General features: G+C 40.1%; 1 pseudogene; it reads right to left on the minus strand.

Moving 5' to 3' along the window:
* LOC131302938 (beta-amyrin 16-alpha-hydroxylase CYP87D16-like) overlaps positions 1 to 16,541 on the minus strand; it is a 35,337-nt pseudogene extending 18,796 nt beyond the window's left edge.
* Between the last annotated feature and the right edge of the window lie 574 nt (positions 16,542 to 17,115).

Below are 17,115 nucleotides of genomic sequence, written 5' to 3' on the forward strand. Positions count from 1 at the left end.
GTCGATATCTAAATGAGTTGATTTTTTATGAGAACCTTTAAAAACATGTTTTAAACAAATTGAACGGCTCCGATTATTCACGTGGAGCTCTGAAAAATGTGTTGTCAAAAGTGTTGTCAAATGTATTGTCCCTAGAACCGGCCCCATATATATATATATATACATATATATATATATTAGTCCGGTTCCCTTAAGGGATCCCGCACGGGCTTACCATGCGGGACTTCCATTTCCCGATCGAATTGGAATGATCCGAACCACTTAAAGTGATCAGAACGTGATTTTAAAGGTACCCGCAAGAAATCAGCAAAAAAAATGATCGGGAAGGGCTTGATCCGAGCAGTTTTTGACTGAACTGTTCAATAAAAAACTGCTCGGATCAAGCCCTTTTCGATCATTTTTTTTTGCTGATTTCTTGCGAGTACCCTTAAAATCATGTTCTGATCACTTTGAGCAGTTCGGATCGTCCAAATTCGATCGGAAAATGGGAGTCCCGCACGGTAAGCCCGTGCGGGATTCCTTAAGGGAACCGGACTAATATATATATATAGAAGATTGCCCTCTCGGCAAGGAAGAGGGGAAAAAGGTGCTGTCATCTATCTCAACCAGCTTCCCTAGGCGTTGGAAATCCAGACCGGCTAAAAGAATCACTGACGCTATTTAGCCCTTCGTTTCGCCAACAAAGAAGTAATCCTTGACGATTTCCCGTTCCTTCCGTGCTGAGCCGCCTCTGACTTTGAGCTTGGTCCCTTCCCTTTCTATAACATACCCAGGCGCCCTCCTTTCCAATCACTAAGAAAAAATCAATAGTAATCAAAGGGTTGGTGTGGCTTAAAGCTTCGTCTGTTGTTATTTTTCCGGCCCCAGGGGAGTTTACTCGACCCATTCCCCAGTCTCCCGCACTGCTTAAGTAAGTGTGCGACTCCGTATGAGGACCTCCTTCCCTTCTGCCATATATATATATATATATATATATATATATATATATATATATATATATATATATATATATATATATATATATATATACACGAGACGGTTCAAGAGACACCCAAAAAAACACCTAAAAAAACACCCCAAATCTCAAACTCATAGTTTCCGATCAAATTTTTATGATCCGAACCGTTCAATGTGTGCAGAATGTGATTTTAAGGATGCCCGCTAGAAATTAGCAAAAAAAAAGATCGGAAAAGGCTTGATTTGAGCAGTTTTATTTGAACCGTTCAATAAAAAATTGTTTGAAGCTGTTCGGATCAAGCCCTTCCCGGTCTTTTTTTTTTGTTGATTTCTCGTGAGTACCCTTAAAATCACGTTCTGATCACATTGAGCAGCTCAGATCATCATAATTTGATCGGGAACTATGAGGTGTTTTTTTGGGTGTCCCCAGAACCCTCCTGATATATATATATATATATATATATATATATATAGTCTCATTCTCCTAAGGACCACCTCACTTTAATAAAATAAAGACCTCCCTTTTCGATCAAATGTTGATGATCCGAGCCGCTCAATGTGTTCAGAACGTGATTTTAAGGTTACCCACGAGAAATCGGCCAAAAAAAAAATCGGGAAGGACTTCATCCAAGCAGTTTTTGTTATGTTTTTATCAAACGGTTCAAATAAAAACTGCTCAAATCAAGTCATTTTCAGTCATTTTTTTTGCCGATTTCTCGCGCGTACTCTTAAAATCACGTTCTGAACACATTGAGTGGCTCGGATTATCGAAATTCAATCAGAAAATGGGAGAAATGGGGAGGTCCTTATTTTAACTAAAATAAGGACCTCCTTATTTAAAAATAACTGTGTGTGTGTGTGTGTGTGTATATATATATACGGGTCAGTTTAAGGGACACCCAAAAAAACACCTAAAAAAACACCCCAAATCTCAATATCATAATTTTCGATCAAATTTTTATAATCTGAACCGTTCAATGTGTGCAGAATGTGATTTTAAAAGTGCCCGCGAGAAATTAGCAAAAAAAATGTCCGGAAAAGACTTGATTTGAGCAGTTTTTATTTGAACCATTCAATAAAAAATTGTTCGGAACTGTTCGGATCAAGCCCTTCCCGATTTTTTTTTCCGATTTCTCATGGGTACCCTTAAAATCATGTTCTAATCACATTGAGCGGCTTGGATCATAAAAATTTGATCGGAAACTATAAGGTATTTTTTTAGGTGTCCCCGGAACCGTCCCGATATATATATACACACACACACACACACACGGGGTGGTTCTGTGGACAACCATTTAAACACCTAAAAAAATACTTCAAATCTCAATTTCTATGGTTTGGAGATTTTACTTGGTGTGAGTGGGTCTAATAGAGAGCTGCTATGAGTACATCAAAACACTGTACATAACATGTATAGTGCAATTTAGGACCCTTTTCGGGCCCGACAAAGGTGATCAGAGCAATTTATTTTGTTAAAAATATTTATTTTTGTTTTTTTTAAAAAATCAGCTTCATCCGATAACTGTAAGGTGTTTACAAAAATCAAATTTTGTTTTAGAATCCATGTAAAATTTTGAAGTAGAGTTGGTTGTTTTGTAAATGGCCTTACCGATATTGGATGGAGTTAATTTTTTACCACACCTAAACAACTATTTTGAAAAACATTAGTACACGAGAGAAGATTATAGTTATACATCTACAGAGAGGGAAAGAATGAACAAAGTGGAGACTCGGCCAGAAAAAAAAAATGAACAGCGAAAATCAATACTACCAAAAAAGAAATAAAAATGCTTAAGGGCAAAAAGGGCATTATAAATGAAGAAACAATAGTGCAGGAGACTTTTTAAAAAACCTGTTGAAGGAAGGTACAGATTTTACACGTGGAAGCTTGATATTTAAAGAATTTACAATTTATTCCTCCCAATGCTAAGCCGATTGGGCACAGTATAGCAAAATCGTAAGTAATTTACGTCCCAAAATTCTTGTCTATATAGGTTGAAAATTTTAGGATGAAATCATAAGTAATTTTCATCCCAAAATTCTAGTCTATATAGGCCAAGAATTTTAGGATGTAATCATAAGTAATTAACCATATAATGTCATGTTATGGTAATTTAACCATGTAATGTTATGGTAACTTAACCTTGTAACGGTTTGACGATATCATGTTATATATATATTTTTATAGTAATTTAGCTATGTTCCGTTGGCCAACTCGAAGAATAAAGAAAAAATGCAAAGATATGATCAAATTATCATGTTATATTCCTAAAAATATCGAGTCTTCAAATACATTTCATGATAAATAAAAAAAAGAGTAATCAAGCATATTGAAATTTACCAAATCCCATCGAATTAGGAAAATAATCTAATACAATCCCACTAAATTGGGAAAACAATCCAAACCAATCCAATCCCACTAAATTTGGAAAGCAATATAACATAATATATGTATATCATGGTGAAAAGGGTAAGAAAAGTAATTCACACACTAAAAGGATGAAAACATAAGCATGAAAAAAATGCAGGATGAATTCTTATATGGCATAGATAAAGAGGATAAATATTTAAATATTCCTACATAATATGGGAATGGGAGGGGTTGTAGTGCACCTGCCGCACTACATGGTGTAGTGCGGTTGATTCGACCGTCCATCTATGTGCGAACGGCTTGGATTTAATCCGAACTCCTACAAATCTTAGCTGTCCATTGTTTAGATGAAAATCCGAGCCGCTCATTACCGAGATGGACGGCCGAATTGGCCGCACTACACGTGTAGTGCAGGGGGTGCACTACAGCACCCCCGGGTCCCATAATATGAAATAAAAAGTACTATGGTACCAAATTTTAGGGATACAAAAATGTACAACGACTCATGGGGCCTTCTTCTTTTTTTGAACAGCAAAATAAGAATTTTATTAATTTTTGAATGAATCGTGGGGCCTACCTTTGGGTCCAACATAAATAATTCAAACCATTTATTTATGTTAAAATAATTTTTTCAAGCAAAAAATTAACTCAATTGGATATGCGTAAGTGGTTGATCTAATCTTTCAAGTTTCATTCAAAATTTAGGATCATGAATTCTGAATGAAAAAATTGAAGATTGAATGAACAACTTACACATATTCAATTGAGCTAATTTTTGCAAGGGCATCCAAAAATTTATTTTAAAATTAATGAACAGTTTGGATTATTCGTGTAAATCCCAAAAGTACTTGCCCCTATATGTCGTTGTACATTTTCGGTACCCATAGTCGGACTCGAATAAAAACATGCTAGGGGTACCAAATTTTAGCTATTGAAATGGAGCGAGGGTGTAGTAATATGTTTTTTTTTTTAATTTATAAATGGGCTTAGCTATTGAAATGGGCTTAGTTTGAGAACTTCCCCAACTAAATCGCATCTCTCTCTCAATTACGACCTAACCTCAAAAATCAAATCATAATCAATTCATTTGGTGATGTATGTTTCTGATTGCGTATATATATATATTTGTCTTGAAACCTTCTATTCATTTGGTGATCGTTGTGGAGGTGGTTTTTGGGTGGTTTCAAAAAAGAAGAGAGGAGATAAATTGCAACTATGCATATATTTGTGGGAAAAAAATCGAAATGGTCATTTAGTTTAGTGTTTGTGTCAACTTGGTCCCTGTATTTTGAATTAGCTTGATTTACATTTTGTAGTTTTCATTTTGTTCCAACTTGGTTCAATTACTAACTGCCGTTAGCTTCCGTTAACCACAGATACAAATGGGTCCCTTTTCTAGTGAATTACCGAACTCTTTCTTCGCTAACCTCGCAAACCTAAAACCTTTTCCTAAAAAGCAAAACGGAGTCACTTTTTTTCTAAAAACTGAGTTCTCTAGCCTATGTTCTTTTTTCTAAAATATTTGAATTATTCTTCCGATATTCAAGAGGTGACCAGGCACACCTAAACTCTATATACCCGGTGGAGACTTTAAGTTTTTTTCTAAACCACTTTTGTGGCCCGAACTATGGCCCAGACCTAATTCTCATTTACCCAGAGATATGTAGGCAACTTAATGAAAACTCGGTCCCTTTTTAAATTAAACCCACTTCATTTTCTTAAATTCAAACATTTTTCAAAAATATCCGAACCACTTTTATAGAACACAACTCCTCATTTTTCCTTTTTCTTCAAAAACCACGTCGCAATCCATAGGAATTGGATCACTTATTCAGGCCCTAATCCCTCTCACTCCTTCCCCCCGAAGGCGAACGAGACACGTTTCGGTTGAAGGTAAAATCCCGAGCGCGACAAATGGAGAATGGAAGCCGTGAAAAAAAATGGAGAATGAAACAATGAGGCTCTGTATTTTGGTTTAGATGTATATTAGGGTAAGAGGAGAATGTCAGATTACGGGTTTAACCCTAGAAAAGGGGCGCATTCGTGTATGGGGTTAACGGAGTCTAACGACAGTTAGTAATTGGACTAAGTTGGAACAAAATGAAAACTACAGAGTGTAAAATGAGCCAATTCAAATTGCAAGGATCAAGTTGACACAAACACTAAACTAAAAGGACCATTTCGATTTTTTTCCCTATATTTGTTCTTCAAATCAATGTTGAAAAGCACAATATTGATTTCAAGGGCAAAGTTGGAAAATTAGTGAATTTAAGACTTAAATTCCTTCTACAAATCAAACAACTTGTTTAAATTCAGTAAATATCAAACAGTTTCGCAACTTAAAAAAATTAGCATCCAGCTTTCAGTACTTATAATTTTTAGTTTTTTGTTTTACCAAACACCCCTTTAGCCTCATGCACACACTCTTGTGTCTTGTCTGCTCTCTCACTTGATTTCCCTCCCTCGATCTCTAATCGCTCTACATGTATATATAGGACTGGTTCTAGAGACAATATATTTGCCAATACATTTTTCGAAACCCCACGTGGGACCTTCACGCGAATACTTGAAGCCGTTCAATTTTTTTAAAACATGTTTTTAAGGATTTTCGTAAAAAAATCAACTCATTTGGATATCAGTAAGGGTTTGATTGGCTCATTTAGTTGATTGCTATCAAATTTAATATGATAAAATTGACTGAGCTGATCTGAGACTAAGTGGAGCATTATTTAAGCTCCGGTGACCGGAGTGGGTGGTTGTGTTAGTAATTTATTTTAATCAACGGGTATCTGTAATCTTAACGTGGGGAGATTAATAAGTATTTAATATCATGGAGCTCGTAATATAATTGAGATAAGGACGGGAGTGCAATTATAATTCTGCAATGGGGTGAATTATAATTAGTGAAATAAGAAATAGAATCCTAGCAGGATTAGTTTTTTCTTATTTACACTGGGAGCCCAGGCTTATTACTCCTTAGGCCCCTATCGTAGCCCTATATATACATGTTATGCTCTCTAGGTCAGTTTGATGTTTTTCTATTATTCAGTAAATAGAGGCAGGCTTGGAGAGAGCAAATAGATCACAAAAAAGTCCACACTTGGTTCGTGTTCTAGACGTGCAGGGAATACAATAGAAGATTGTAAGGTACGGTCGAGCAGTATTCGTGGTTTATAGCAAGGCGTGCTATAACAAGTTCAACCAGCGTTCGTGTCGCAGGGAGTTGAGGTAGAACCCTAATTCCGCTTTATAGGGTTTTACAATTTTTGTTGTCTAATCTGTTCGCGTCATTACTGGGTCTTGGGGATTCAGTTTTCCAACAGTGGTATCAGAGCAGGCTGTAATCACGCGTATGGATTAAACATGTCATGTTGTCCGTAGGTTATAGAGGGTAGAACGTAGAACTGTGCTAACCCTTGTTTTTGCAGCATTCTTACTCAGCTATTATGGTCACATGATTTTTGTTGATTTTATGTGATTGGATCCCACGATAATTTTTCGTGGTTATTGTTATTTATTGAGTACCACGATTATTTTTCATGGTTATAATAATTAACGTAGCAAGTGTTATTTATTGGATGCCACGATTATTTTTCGTGGTTGTAATAATTAACGTAGCATGTGAACTCCAATGGAGGCATAAGATCGATGTTTGTATGTTTCTTCGATAGTAATAGCATTCAACGGTTATTCGGAGATCGAAGATGATAGATACAAAAGATACAAGTTGTTTAGCTCGCAACAGATTTTTTTCAGATTCGTAGGGTCTGATTGCAGGGCTATTTCGACCCAGTAAACATTAGAATTAGAAAATCTGTTCTTCACAAAAGTTGTAGATAATTGAATTTCGAATCCAACCCAATTTGAATCACTTCAATTGGAGGTCGGATGAGAAAGATATGGCCAAAATACTGAAGGCTGTGCAGTTTACACGGGAATACATCAGATCCGAATTTTCTTACCTAAGCACGATTGGATTTTGGATTCTGTTCTTGTGTTTCCTTATTATTTGTGTTTCCTTATTGTTTGCGTATGTGATAGTTTAGCATATTGAGACAACATAGTAATATATGGCCTTTGACCTAGATCACATTTTTTGCAAACTCGAAAATTTGATAACCCTCACAAATTTTTAAATAACTAAGTGAGAGAGGCAGTTTATTTTTATAAATCCCATGGTCTCCATTGCTAGTTCGTAGGTGATATAATTAATTTTATGTGTTGATTTCAGAACCTTCCTCCCTATCGGACAAAATTAATTGTGGCATCATCGGTACAAACTTCTTAAAGGATAAGTCTATGATAATTGTTGTGTGAATTACTTCACCATCTGAGGTAATTCACAACGGAACAATGGGTCATGGGGCTAGGTAATGGTATACACTTAGCTGTAAACAATAGTATCCTCACCATCTGAGTCACTATTATTATTTATAGGACCGAAACTATATTGGCTATTTAATTTTGCTTGGCACGGTATAGTGTCTAGATAGTAAAATTAAAAAGTTGTGCCTATCTACACGAATGATAAAGAGTAGCGACTTCCCATCGAGGCATGCTCTTCACGGTGTGTAGGGTTGCCAATGTTTTTCTTTTAACATGTGGTAGAGGGAACCAATATTAAAATGAAATTCAAAATTTTTATTGCCCTTCATAATTGATTGTTATGTTATTTGATTCTCAGATTCAAAAATGGGCTCTTTCAATCCATTTGCCATTATTCTCAAAGAAAATAAACTTACTGGACCAAACTTTGTTGACTGGAAAAGAAACTTGAATATTATGTTAACTGCTGAGAGCCACAAATATGTGTTATCTACGGCGTGCCCTCCTATACCTGAAGAGAATGCCACAGAATAGGAAACAAAGCCTTATAAAGATTGGGTTAAGGCTGATGAGATGGCGCGGTGTTATATTTTGGCTTCTATGTCGAATATATTGCAACATCAGCATCAAGCTATGGAAACTGCTTCTGATTTGATGCTGAACCTCAAAGAAATGTTTGGGGATCAGAATCGGACAGCAAGGCTAGTTGCTCTGAAAGAATTGGTGAGCATCACCCATGTTGAAGGGATCCCGATTAGGGATCATGTTCTGAAGATGATAGCTCTTCTTAATGAACTAGAGATCCTTGGAGCTGAAATTGATGGGGAAACCCAGATCGATTTCGTTCTTAACTCACTGCAATCTGTAGGGAGGTATTCCCGAGAACATACATTTTGTTGCCGAACACGTGATATTCGGGAGCACGTGGTAAGTATGATAGGACTTACCGCCGGGCAGTTTGGTGAACAGCGATATGGACCAATGATATGGGAAATCATTGATCCATGCTGTCTGTTCGGCAAATTAAGGGCCAACAATATGAGAAGTCATGACTATAAACTGACTGTTCGACAGTTAGAGTCATTCCGATTACATCGGACCAAGTTACATGTGAAGTAGCTGGTCCAAAGCAGACTGTTCGGTTATAAAACAGCCGAACAGATGAAGCAAGAACCAAGCACGTGATACGAGGGATCACGGGTTAAAAGCAATGCAAATGGTACGTGGGACCATAGTTTGAATACAGACAGGATAGTCATCGTGCTAAATAATTGTTCGGCAATATGGACCAGTGACATGAGAAGTCAATGGTCCAAGCCGTCTGTTCGGCCATGAGATGGCCGAGCAAAGAAAGAGCTTCAATCAAGAATAGGAGCATAGGGAATACTCTGAAAGATTTCAGAGTAGTCATGTCCCGTAAAGGAATAAGATCCCGGGAATATAGGATCTAGTAAAGATACCCAATGAGAATGGGATGTTCAGCTCATTATGGAAAAGGATCCAAAGAGGACTCTTTTAATGAGCTGATAAAGGAAATGAGAATCCTTGATGTCCTGGGTTTCCTATACAAGTTGGAAATCCTATAGCAATAGGGATGCTTGGGCGCCAAGCATACGAATATCTATATAAACAGAATAAACCTAGAGGTAAAAGGTACGCAATACATTGTATTATTCGATATTCACCTACTGATAATTAGGGTTTCTTTAGTACGAAATACTAACAAAGGCATCGGAGGGCCTTTGCCACGAGAGGCAAAGGTGCACTCACCCCTTGTCTGTTTTGTAGGATAAGGGTTTCGCTAACAAACTAGGGTTCCGGTCAAGAGGCACGTGAAGCCGTTGCATTCCAGTGCTGTTCAGACCACTACTTGAATTTGTCCACCTACAATTGGCGCCGTCTGTGGGAAGCGAACGAGTTCCCTTTGAAATACGACCATGGTGGAAGTAGATCCAACAACACCACACGACCCAAAGGATGTGTTAGTTGGAGGAGGGGATAAATCTCCATCCGGGGCTCCGAAAAAGCCCGAGGGAGGACACAAGAGGACCACGAGTAAGGGCCGCCCCCTTGCCGTCCACGGCAACTCCAAAAATGGAGATGGAGAGACGGCATCGAGATCCACAAGAAGGACTAAATCCCATCGAGGGGATGAATCGATTGCACACTCCAGGAGTGTGTACCGTAGCAAAGACGTTCTTGATAAAAAGAGACAAGAGATCGAAGAGTATGCTCGTTTGATCAAAAAACGAGAATATGAGATCAGAGAACTAGAGAGGATCAGGGAACATCCGGAGGATTTCGGACTATCTCGAAGAAATTCTAGAGGCAGTGAATATGCTTTGGTACAATACAAAAAGGCTCATTCACGAGGAAGAAGGAGCAGAAGCAGAAGTCCGACCCCAAGGCGACATAAAACTTCTCTACGAAAAGAAAGAAGCAAGACCCGAACACCCGAGCGAAGGAGGGTTTCTCCGAGAAAGAGGAGAAGCAGAGGTCGAAGCTCTACCCCTGAGGAGGAAGGGAGTAGGAAACATCACAGGGACAGGTACGAGAGACCTAATTCCGACTGGGAAAGAACTAGATCCAAGAAAGGACCAGAGGATGAAACCATGACTGCACGGGAAGCAGCACGGAAAGCACTTCAGAATATAGCATCCTCCCCTTTTGCAAAAAAGTTACAGGTGGCTAAGTTGCCGACCAGGGTAAAACACGGAACGTTCATCCTCTACGAGACAGATGCTGATCCCATGGCACATATACAACATTACCAGCAGCAATGTTTATGCATGAAGGAGATGATGCAATCATGTGCAAGATGTTCCCGTCGAGTTTAGGGAAGGTTGCTTTGTCTTGGTTTCACAGATTGGGTTCACGCTCCATTCGAACATGGGTGCAGTTGGCCGAGGAATTCACTGCACGGTTTTTGACAAGCAGGAAAGCTCCCAAAACTTTGAGAGTCTTTCCTTTATGAAGCAAGGAGAGGACGAGCCAATCAGGACATATGCAAAAAAGTACTGGGAAACCTTCAACGAGATTGAAGGTTGTAGCGACGAATACGCAATAGCCACGTTCAAAACAGGCTTACCTGTTCGGGGGGAATTGCGTAAATCCCTAAACATGAGTCCAGTGCAGACCTTGGCAAAATTGATGGAGCGAATTGAGCAGCACGCCAGGAACGAGGATGACATTCTACGGGAGGACGGTAAGCTGGCCGCCGAGCAAGTAAAGGGGCCTATAAAGAAAGCAGAAAAGCCAGAGCCCAAAACTTATCGTGAAAGGAAAGATTATGGGCAGGCAAAGAAAGAGCAGTTCAAGGACAAACAACCCCCGGATCCCAAGTCATTCTTTTCAATAAACACGGTTTGTAAAGAGCCCATCTACAGGATTCTTTATCGAATAAAGAATCAACCTTATTTCAAATTGCCCCCAACTCTTGGTGGGAATAAAGATGCAAAATGTGCTACGAATCAGCACTGCAGTTACCATAAGGATTGGGGCCATATGACTGAGGATTGTGAGATGTTTAAACGGCATCTTGATGATCTGGTTTCACGAGGTTATCTCAAAGAATTTATCCAAGAAGATCCCAAGGATAAAGACAAAGCAATGGAGTTGGATTACGAACAAAATCCAAAAGGGGTAATCCATATGATACATGGATTAGCCGAACCTTATACGAGAAATGAGGTGAGATTGCTTCAGAGACAAGTGAAACATGACCAACATGTGATGCAGTTGGGGAAGAAAAGAGGGCGCAACGAAGGGGCAGGCAACGAGGGCGTAGTTTTTACAGATGAAGATCTGGGAGGAGTCCAGGTACCTCACAATGATGCTTTGGTCATAACCCTACGAGTTGGGGAATATGATATGGAAAGAATCCTGGTGGATTCAGGGAGTTGCACCGAAGTGATATACTACGGTGCATTCAAGAAACTGGGGCTCACTCAAGAAGATTTGGTACAATCAGTAACTCCTTTGGTCGGTTTTGGAGCAGGAGCAGTTTGGCCGTTAGGCAAGGTAACTCTGCCTGTTTGGGCTGGGACAGTGGTGCTACGAACCGACTTCCTAGTGGTGGATGTACCGTCTTCCAATAATGTGATTATAGGGAGAACATGGTTGCACAAGATGAGGGCAGTCTCTTTAACTTTCCATCAGATGGTAAAGTTCCTAGGGTCTAATGGGATTGAGCACATCAAAGGTAACCAAAAGGTAGCTCAACAATGTTTGGTATCCATCATAAAGAGAGTCCATAATGCCCACCATGTTAATACTGTGGAAATTCCGGATCTGCCGACCATTGAGGATATTGGAAAAGACCCAACCGAAAGGGTAGTTAAGGATTTGAAGAAAACACTGATCAATGAGACTGATCCAGATAGGTATTTTCTGATTAGGGAATCATTGCCAGCAGACGAAGAGACTGAATTGATAAGTTTCTTAAGAACTTATGTCAACGTATTTGCCTGGACACCAGAAGAAATGCCTGGGGTAAGTGCAGACGTAATTTGCCACCATTTAAACATTGATCCTGAGCATAAGCCAATCGTTCAAAAAAAACGGAGGGCAGCCGTGCAGCATGTGGATACAGTTATCGAGGAAGTCGATCGTTTGTTGGAGGCCAAAGCAATACGTGAAGTCTACTACCCATAATGGTTATCCAACACTGTTGTAGTGAAGAAAAAGAATGGAAAGTGGCGAGTCTGCGTAGACTTCACAGACCTGAACAAAGCCTGCCCAAAGGATAGCTTCCCTCTTCCAAGGATAGACCAACTCGTTGATGCCACTGCAGGATATGAACGAATGAGTTTTCTCGATGCATATCGAGGATATCATCAAATTGCCATGTTTGGGCTAGATTAGGAGAAGACTTCTTTTATTACACCACGAGGGTTGTACTGCTGCAATGTCATGCCCTTTGGATTGAAGAATGCAGGGGCAACATATCAGAGATTGGCAACCATCATGTTCAGAAAATTGCTCGGCAAAACTATGGAGGTTTACATAGATGACATGGTGGTGAAAAGTAAAGCTGGGCAAGGCCATATTGCAGATTTGAGAGAGGCTTTTGAGATTTTGAGGAAATACAAGTTGAAACTCAACGCCTCGAAGTGTGCGTTTGGAGTCGGTTCTGGAAAGTTTTTGGACCATCTTGTAACTCTAAGGGAGATATAGGTGAATCCTGACCAAATAAAGGCCTTACAGAATCTGCAGAGTCCTCGGACAACGAAAGAAGTCCAACGGTTGATTGGGATGGCAACAGCTCTTAATCGATTTATTAGCCGGTCAAGTGACAAGTGCAGACCTTTCTTTTAGCTGTTAAAGAAAAGGGAACGGTTCAAAAGGGGAGCAGAATGTGAACAGGCCTTCCAGGATCTGAAGGGATATTTGGCCTCTCCTCCCCTTCTTTCAACTCCAGAGCCAGGTGAGTCCCTAGTTTTGTACTTAGCTATTTCTGAGCATGCTGTGAGTGCAGTCCTCTTGAGAAATCAGGGATTCGAGCAAATCCCTGTTTATTATGTAAGTAAAATGTTGTTAGATGCGGAAACAAGATATCTGCCCCTCGAGAAGTTAGTCCTAGCCCTAAGGACAGCAACGAGAAAATTGCCGCATTATTTCCAGAGCCGTAAAGTTGTGGTTTACACAGAGTTCCCATTAAAATCACTGCTACGAAAAGCAGACTTCTCGGGAAGGATCTCAACTTGGTCCGTTGAGTTGAGCCAATACGACATTGATTATCAGCCACGCACAGCAATCAAAGGCCAAGTGTTGGCTGATTTTGTGGCAGAATTCTCACCCACAGTTGCACCTTTGCCTCCTACGAGAAAGGAGTGTGAAGTAAAGACACCTATAACGAAGAAACAGGAAACAGCCGAACAAGATCCCCTGGAATGGAAGCTGTTCGTTGATGGATCAGCCTGTAATACTGGATCAGGAATCGGGGTTGTGCTTTTACCCCCTGAAGGATCAATGTTGGAACTATCGGTTTGGCTAGGGTTCAACGCATCAAATAACGTGGCAGAGTATGAGACACTCTTAGCTGGTTTGAGAAGTGCAAAAACCCTAAAAGCTGAACGTGTCAAGGTGTATTCTGATTCACAACTCGTAGTCCATCAACTGTCTGGACAATATGAAACCCGGAGCAAGAAGATGGCAGCCTATGTACAAGCGACCAGAGACCTGCTCGATACCTTCGAAAGGGTGTATATTGAGCAGATAAGTTCTGGAAAGAATGCTCATGCAGATTCATTGGCATGGTTAGCCGCAGCTGTACCATCTGAGTTTAAAAGAAAAATAGTCGTGGAGTATCTGACTGAGCCGAGCATTGGGAGAAGCATGGAGATGGTCTTGGACGTGAACCAAGGACCAAGTTGGATGGACCCAATAGTGGAGTTTTTACGAGATGAAACACTCCCTTTGGACAAAAAGGAGGCTCATAAAATTCGGACCAAATCTGCTCGGTTCTGGTTATCCCCAGAGGGAAAATTGTATAGGAAGTCTTTTACAGGACCTTACTTGCTTTGTGTGCATCCTGAGAAGGTGCAAAAGTTCCTCCACGAAATTCACGAGGGAACTTGTGGAAGCCATGCTGGGGGCCGGTCCATAGCCCACCGAGCAATCACCCAAGGATATTGGTGGCCATACATGCAAGAAGACGCTAAGGTGTACGTTAAAATTTGTGAGAAGTGTCAGAAGTTTTCACCAATGATTCGAACACCAGCCGAGGATCTGGTGCCTTTGACAAGTCCCTGGCCGTTTGCTCAATGGGGAATGGACATAGTGGGTCCATTGCATAAAGCAACTGGGAATCGAAAATTCCTGCTAGTTGCAACAGATTATTTCACCAAATGGATTGAGGCAGAACCATTGGCTAAAATCACCGAACCTATGATAGAGAGGTTCGTGTGGAAAAGCATCATTACTCGTTTTGGAGTCCCATACTCATTGATTACAGACAATGGATCCCAGTTTCAGAAGAAGTTCAAAACTTTCTGTGCCCAATATGGGATAAGAAATTACTACTCAACTCCAGCCTACCCTCAAAGTAATGGACAGGCAGAAGCTTCCAACAAAACAATTCTTGATGGAATTAAGAAGAGGTTGGATAAAGCAAAGGGGAAATGGCCTGATGAATTGCCATTGGTACTTTGGGCATACCGAACAACGCCAAGGAGGTCTACTGGAGAGACCCCCTATTCATTAGCATATGGAACAGAGGCTGTTATTCCATTGGAAATAGGTCTGCTGACCAACAGGACCACTTTGGTTGAAAGTGGAGGAAATGATAGAGCCTTGGAGATTGAATTAGACCTTGCCGAGGAACGACGAGAGCGGGCCCTGGTGCACTTGGCCTCATACTAAAAGCAGCTCATCAAAAGTTACAACAAGAATGTACACCCACGAGAGTTTGGTGTTGGAGACCTTGTGCTACGAAAGGTGCTCGACAATACTAAAGTGGCTAATGAGGGAAAGTTGGGGGCCAATTGGGAAGGCCCATATCGAGTTACAGAAATCGTGGGCATTGGGGCTTATCGATTGGCAGACTTGGACGGGAACCCAGTGCCAAGACCTTGGAATGTCCATAATCTGAGAAAGTTTTTTATATGAATATATTTTTTCTTTATGCACATCGTGATTGTGTGAGAGTTACGAATAAAACTCTCTTGTGTTCTAGTTTTGTCATTCTAGTTACAAGGGGTACGAATAACGCCCTCTTGAGTTTTACAGATTATGAATGAAGTAACTATTTTAGTATGACTGTTGTGTTCTTGGTATTTGTTTTAAATACGAACTACGAGATTAGTTTCCTTCATTCGTATTGAGGAGCAGGGTATAGGGTATACATTTAAATATGTGAAACTTAAACACAAGTATGAAACACTTGTAAACACAAGTACGAAACACTTGTGTGATGTTCTAAGTACGTGAAACTTAACGCATACAAGTATGAAAAATACTTGTAAACACTTGTATGCCACATTTAAGTATGTGAAACTTAAACACAAGTATGAAACACTTGTAAAACACAAGTACGAAACACTTGTGTGATGTTCTAAGTACGTGAAACTTAACGCATACAAGTATGAAAAATACTTGTAAACACTTGTATGCCTGGTTTAAGTACGTGAAACTTAAACGCAAATATGATTCTTTAAGTACGTGAACCTTAACGAGTACAAGTATGAAAACACTTGTATGGAATTTAAAGTACGAGACACTTGGAAAACAATTGGCTTGTATATGATGGCCACAACTATTGAAGTACGAGAAACTTAGACCATTTTATCAGTACGTGATACTTAACCAGTATGAAACACTTGTATGAATTTTTAAGTACGAGAAACTTAAAACGTTATCAAAACACAAGTATTTTTAAGTACGTAATACTTAGAAGTTTTTTGAGTACGTGAAACTTAACTGTCGTTCTCAAGTACGAGATGCAAACACGAGGATAGCCGAACAAAACATAAAAAGGTTATACCACGAAGGGCCGAATACCTGTGTTAACAAAGTATTGATAGTACTGGTGCCTCACAGGGCCAAAATATGTTTATGGTCACGCAGGACCAGCAACCAAACTCAAACAGCTCATATTCTCACCAGCTCAGTCCACATTCTGGACTTCAGGAGTGTTAGTGTTGATATCAGTATCTGCACCATCCACAACTGCGTTCTCCTCCAAGTCAATGGGCTCAAGGGTTGAAACCCGAGCAGGTGATTAAGCAGGATGCACATCAGCAGCCGTGTCTTCTTCAGCATTGGCAAATTCTTCGATTTGTTGTTCAATGTCATCTACTGGATGCTCCGCTGGTTGTTCAATGATCTGGGCACGGGTGCTCGGCAAATCATTATCTTCCCAGAGGGGCGAATCTTCAGCAACCCCCATTTTGGTCGAACACGCCTCCCAGCAAGCAACCCAGATCTGATCTTGGATGGCTGGCATCTGCTCCACATAACTGGAAGTGGTAGCATCAAAGCCCTTCTGGTATCCATCCTCGTAGGCCGCCTTTTTTGTATTATCAATTTTGGACAGTGCCTGACTGAGACCCTCCTCGGCAGTTTCGAGTTTCTCCTTGGTCGCTGTTGCTTCCGCCTTTGCCTTATCTCTCTCTCTCTCTCCAGCCTTGTCATTGTTTGAAGTTGCCTTGTGTTATCTTTCAATAGCCTGTTGCGCTCTTGTTCAACCTCTTGAAATTTTTGATTCATTGCAACCATCTTTTGAATAAACTATGGGTTACCAGAGAGAGTTAGTAATCAAGTACAATACTAAGTTTGCAACTTATTTGAGGAAAGGTTTTAGTTATTACCTTAATACCACTGACGAGACCAGTGGATACTAGCCGGTCAGGTGCAGATCCAGCTTCCTTCTGCATGTCAACAGGGAGCAGCAACCCTTGAGCTAGGGCAAGTGCTGTTTCTGATGAACTAGCACTGTCCCCAACATGAACAGGACGGTCTCC

This window comes from Rhododendron vialii, chromosome 10a (genome assembly GCF_030253575.1).
Source record: "Rhododendron vialii isolate Sample 1 chromosome 10a, ASM3025357v1".
NCBI classification, from domain to species: domain Eukaryota; kingdom Viridiplantae; phylum Streptophyta; class Magnoliopsida; order Ericales; family Ericaceae; genus Rhododendron; species Rhododendron vialii.